This window comes from Lepus europaeus, chromosome 1, assembly GCF_033115175.1.
Source record: "Lepus europaeus isolate LE1 chromosome 1, mLepTim1.pri, whole genome shotgun sequence".
Lineage (NCBI taxonomy): Eukaryota > Metazoa > Chordata > Mammalia > Lagomorpha > Leporidae > Lepus > Lepus europaeus.
The window spans coordinates 114,054,996-114,060,995 of record NC_084827.1 but is presented as its reverse complement, the minus strand read 5'-3'; positions in this window follow the sequence as shown (position 1 = coordinate 114,060,995).

Below are 6,000 nucleotides of genomic sequence, written 5' to 3'. Positions count from 1 at the left end.
ATGTTAAAGGAGAAAACACTGCCAATTTAACTGTGTCATGCCATTAATTGTAAGAGGCATCCCGATCTTAGCTACATTAATTGGTGGAAATAGGGATTGTTCTAGTTGCTGGGAAACAAGGTGTGAACAAAGAAAAGTTGGCCCTCATGGAATGAGCATTCTAGGATGAAACGTGCAGAGTATTTTTTTAAAGATTTTATTTATTTATTTGACAGGTAGAGTTATAGACAGTGAGAGGCAGAGACAGAGAGAAAAGTTTTCCTTCCGTTGGTTCACTCCCCAAATGGCCGCTACGGCCGGTGCTGCGCCGATGTGAAGCCAGGAGCCAGGTACTTCCTCCTGTCTCCCACACAGGTGCAGGGGCCCAAGCACTCAGGCCATCCTCCACTGCCTTCCCGGGCCACAGCAGAGAGCTGGACCGGAAGAGGAGCAACCAGGACTAGAACCGGCAACCATATCGGATGCCGGCGCCGCAGGTGGAGGATTAACCTAGTGCGCCATGGTGCCAGCCCCCTTGCAGAGTATTAACAAAGAAAGAATACACACCCATAGTATAATTTCAGGTAATGATGAAGAAGTGTAAGGAAACACGAAGGTAGGCAGTGGGAGAACTGTACTACAGTCAGAGCGGTTACGGAGTGGCATTTGTGTACAGACCTGCAGCAAGGGAGAAAATGGGCCGTGTTAATATCTGGTGGAGGAGCTTCCAGGCAGAGGGAACAGTGAGTGCAAAGGTCCTGAGGTGGGAATATGCTTGCTCTGTTTGAGGGATAGCTTTGAGAAAGTCAACACAGGGAAGCAGAACTAGCAAGGCAGTGTGGAGTCAGAGGGGAGGCTGGAGGTCAAGACGGGACCAGGTCTTTGTGGACCCTACATTTGGATTTTCTTTTAAGCATGAAGGAAGTAATGGAAGAGTTTTAAGCAGGAGAATGACGTGATCAAATGAGTGTTTGATGGCAATTTCTCTGGCTGCTCTGTGGGAAGTGGAGGGCAGGATGGCAGGAGTGAGAACAGTGAGAACAATGATGAGGTTATTGCTTTAACTCAGTAAGAGATGACGATGGCCTAGATAAGGGCAATAGCCCGTCAGGAGAGGAGCGATGTTTGGATTTTGATCATATTTTTAATGTACAGCAGATCAGGACTTAATTATGTGGATGTGGGAAGTCGGGCAGACATGGAAGCCAAGACAATTTCCAGGGTTTTGGTTTGAGCAACTACTAAATGATGAGGCCATTTACAGACATGGGAAGACTGGGGAAACGTAGCTTTGGGAATACAAGCAAGAGTTCAGTTTTCGATATGCCAGTTCTAAAAAGGCACAAGAGAAGCTGATGAGAAGCAGGTGGGTCTCTGAGGTTGGAGCTCAGAGAGAGACCAGGGCTGGAGACATACATTTTGAACTAATCTGCATAGAGATGCAATGCAAAGCCTCCAGTGTGGGGCTCAGCTGTGCTCCCACGCTGGAATCACGTGGGGTGCTTTCAAACCTGTGGCATCCTGACTCTGCCCCTGGAGATGCTAATAGCGAAGGGGCCTGGATTTGAAGTTTCTTTTTAAAAGCTTCTCAGGCACTTCTAATGTGCAGTCCAGGCTGAGAATCAGGGCTCAAGGAGCAGGGTGGCTGATTTAGGAAGCGAAGGGAGGAGAATGAAGGAACAAGCCTAGACAGGATGCACTATTTAGTGACTCAGAAGAGTGGGTCCAGTAACAGGACTAACCAAAAGCAGTCAGCAAGGTAGGAGGAAAACTAGGAGAGTGTTCCAGAGTCAAATAAAGACAAGTTCAAGGTGAGGGAGTATTTATCTGAATAAAATACTGCTAGGAGGGCTAGTAAGACAAGCACTGAGAGTTAACTATTAACTGGGCATGACAAAGTGCGTTGTTGTTTTATAATAATTCTAAGAAGCTAATTAATTTTAAAATTTATTTGAAAGGCAGGGAGACAGAGACAGATACAGAAAGATCATCCATCCACTGTTTCACTGCCGGACTGCCTGCAACAGCCAGGACTGGGTCAGGCCAAAGCTAAGGGCCCAGAACACAATCTGGGCTCCCCATGTGGGTAACAGGGTCCCAGGTACTTGAGCCATCACCTGCTGCCCCTCCTCCCGCCACGGTGTATGTTAGCAGGAAGCTGGAATTGAGGGTAGAGCTGGGACTTGAACCCAGACACTTCAATATGGGATGTGGGTGTCCTAAGCAGTGCTTTAACCACCGGGCCAAATGCCCACCCCTTGCCTTTTAAATGCAAGGGTACTCTGAAAGGTTTGTAGAAAATGGAATTAAGGCCGGTGCCGTGGCTCAACAGGCTAATCCTCCACCTAGCGGCCCCGGCACACCAGGTTCTAGTCCCGGTTGGGGCGCTGGATTCAGTCCCAGTTGCTCCTCTTCCAGGCCAGCTCTCTGCTATGGCCCGGGAAGGCAGTGGAGGATGGCCCAAGTGCTTGGGCCCTGCACCCCATGGGAGACCAGGATAAGCACCTGGCTCCTGGCTTCGGATCAGCACAATGCGCCGGCCGCAGCGGCCATTGGAGGATGAACCAATGGCAAAGGAAGACCTTTCTCTCTCTCTCTCACTGTCCACTCTGCCTGTCAAAAAAAAAAAATGGAATTAAACAATAACTTTGTTTAATGCAAAAAAATGTTGAAATCCATGCAAACAGAGGGTTTTCAGGAAATTCTTGGAAGATATGTACTCTGAAAAAAGTGCAAAAAATTAAAATTTTTCTGCATCAAAATAAACTTTTTATTTAAATAAAAGGATTTACTTATTTATTTGAAGGCAGAGTTACAGAGATGGAGAAAGAGAGCAATCTTCCATCTGCTGGTTCACTCCCCCAATGGCCACGTGGGCTGAGGCTGGGCCAGGCTAAAGCTAGGAGCCAGGAGCTTCTTCTGGGTTTCCCATGTAGGTACAGAGGTCCAGGCATTTGGGCCATCTTCTGCTGCTTTCTCAGGTGTATTAGCAGGGAGCTGGATTGGAATTGGAGCAGCCAGGACTTGAACCAGTGCCAATATGGGATGCCAGCACCATAGGCAGCAGCTTAACCTATTGCACCACAGCACCAGCTCCTAAACTTCTCTTGCCATTCTTTTCCATAAACTTTTTTAAAGTACTCTTGTAGTAGAATAGTCCATAATAAGTGCTCCTCTCACCTTTCCTCATTTTACATACACTTATAAAGCTAAACTGGGAGATGTGAGACATTTTAGATATAAAGATAATTTAAAATACTAAAGGAAATATACTATCTACTGAAAATTGTATTCAAAATTCCATCCATTTTTTTAAAGTTGGTGAACCTAAAGAATAAGCCACATGGGGCCAGGGCTGTGGCATAGTGGGTAAAGCCACCGCCTGTAGTGCTGGCATCCCATATGGGCACCAGTTCAAGTCCCGTCAGCTCCACTTCTGATCCAGCTCTCTGCTATGGCCTGGAAGAGCAGTAGAAGATGACCTGAGTCCTTAGCCCCTGCACCCACATGGGAGACCCAGAAGAAGCTCCTGGCTCCTGGTTTCGGATCAGCACAGCTCTGGTTGTTGCAACCACCTGGGGAGTGAACCAGCAGATGGAAGATCTTTCTCTCTCTCTCTCTCTCTCTCTCTCTGCCTCTCTGTAACTTTGCCTTTCAAATACATAAATAAATCTTTTAAAATAAAAAAGAATATGCCACAGAAAATTTGGGCAATTGAGAAAAGGAAAATATACCACCCATCATTTTACTGCATTCACTCAGCCAGCACTATTTATTTTGTCATTCACTCACTTTGATTTAGGGCCTTGCTATGCAGCAGGCTCTGTGTTGGAGACACGGAAATGACAACAGGAGCCTCTGTCCTCAAGGAACTCCGGGCCTAGGAGGGGAGGCAGGCATGCAAGAAAGTAATTATAAACGAGAGGGGTACGTGTTGTAATAAAGGTTACAGGCAGCATGCTGTGGGCGTAGAGGAGACAGAGAACTTAATGTTGCAGGTTAAATGAGAATAAAGAAGAGCACCTTGGCAAACTAAAGAATTGGTCACCTTTTAAAATTTTTTGATAGAAACAAAATGGGAAGCTGGGTGGACGCCATGGTTACAGCCATGTAAAAATGTTTGGATGGCTTAAGTTGAGTGAGATGATGGGTCAGGTGAAAATAAAAAAAGAAAATTTTAAAAAATCAGGAAAAGGTAGGGGAAGGAAGGGAATTCTAAGCTGGAAGAAGGCAAGGGAAGTGAAGGAGTGTATATAGGCCGGCACCGTGGCTCAACAGGCTAATTCTCCGCCTTGTGGCGCCGGCACACCGGGTTCTAGTCCCAGTCGGGGCGCCGGATTCTATCCCGGTTGCCCCTCTTCCAGGCCAGCTCTCTGCTGTGGCCCGGGAGTGCAGTGGAGGATGGCCCAAGTGCTTGGGCCCTGCACCCACAAGGGTGACCAGGAGAAGCACCTGGCTCCTGCCTTCAGATCAGCGCGGTGCGCCGGGCGGTGCACCGGCCGCGGCGGCCATTGGAGGGTGAACCAATGGCAAAAGGAAGACCTTTCTCTCTGTCTCTCTCTCTCTCACTATCCACTCTGCCTGTCAAAAAAAAAAAAAAAAGGAGTGTATATAACCTGTTAGGCCACTGTGATAACTTTGGTGTGGCAGGAGCCTGGGGTTCCCATGAGGGAGTAACCAGATGTGGAACTGGAAAGACGGGCAGATGCTAACAAGATAAAGAAAGATCTCACAGCACCCGAGATGTTGGACTGTATTCAGTCACTTACAAGAAGCAGCCATGGGAGAATTCTGAAGTGGAAAAGCATGCTCACCTTTGGTGTTCCTAATAAAACCGTGGCCACAGCACTGAAAGGGGTTGAAAGGGAAGGCAGAAGGGACAGGTAGAACCTGTGCCTTAAGTCGCTGCTTGTGCCAGTTTGAATCCCAGCTGCTCCGCTTCCAATCCAGCAGTGGGTAATGGCCCAAATATCTGGGTCCCTGCCACCCATGTGGAAGACCAGATGGATCTGCAGGATCCTGGGCATGCCTTGGCCCAGCCCTAAACCAGTGGATGGAAGATCTCTCTCTCTTTCTCTTTCGCTCTCTCACTCTCTCCCTCTCCCACTCCCCTACCCGTTGCTCTGCCTTTCAAAAAAATAAATAAATGTTTAAAAAATAATCTAGGGGTAAAATAATAAGAGCTTGAAATAAGGCAATGGCAGAAAAATTGTTGGAGAAATGGATGGAGGCATGCATGGGAGGAGAAGAATCCAAAGGGCTTTTTAGGAGACAGTTTGGATTTAGGGACTGGTAGAATGTTGGATAACTGAGTCCTTATCCTGATTCTTACATATTTCTTGGCTTTTTTTTTTTTAAAGATTTTATTTACTTATTTGAGAGGTAGAGTTACAGACAGAGAGGAGGGAGACAGAGAGAGGTCTTCCCATCTGTTGTTTCACTTCCCAAATGACCACAATGGCCGGAGCCAGGAGCCAGGCGCTTCTTCTGGGTCTCCCACATAGGTACAGAGGTCCAAGCACTTGGGCCATCTTCCATTGCTTTCCCAGGCCATAAGCAGGGAGCCGGATCTGAAGAAGAACCATTGGGACATGAACCAGCACCTGTATGGAATGCTGGCACAGCAGGTTTAGGCTTAGCCTACTATGCCACAGTGCTGGCCCTAATTCTTATCTGTTTCTACTCAAGATAATGAATACAAGAGCAATTTGAAGGATGGGTGGACACCCAAGGAGAGATGCTTAGTGACCAGTTTGAGTATACTGGAGCTCAGGAGAGAGATATGCACTGAAGACACAAACATACGAGTCAATATTGTGTGTATGATTCTTGGAGTCATAAGAATAGGTGAGAGCCAGTGCTGTGGCGCAGCAGGTTAAAGCCCCGGCCTGCAGCACTTGTATCCCATAGGGGTGCCAGTTCTAGTTCCGGCTGCTCCACTGCTGACCCAGCTCTCTGCTAATGTGCCTGGGAAAGCAGCGGAGAATGGCCCCAAGTGCTTGGGACCCTGCACCCATGTGG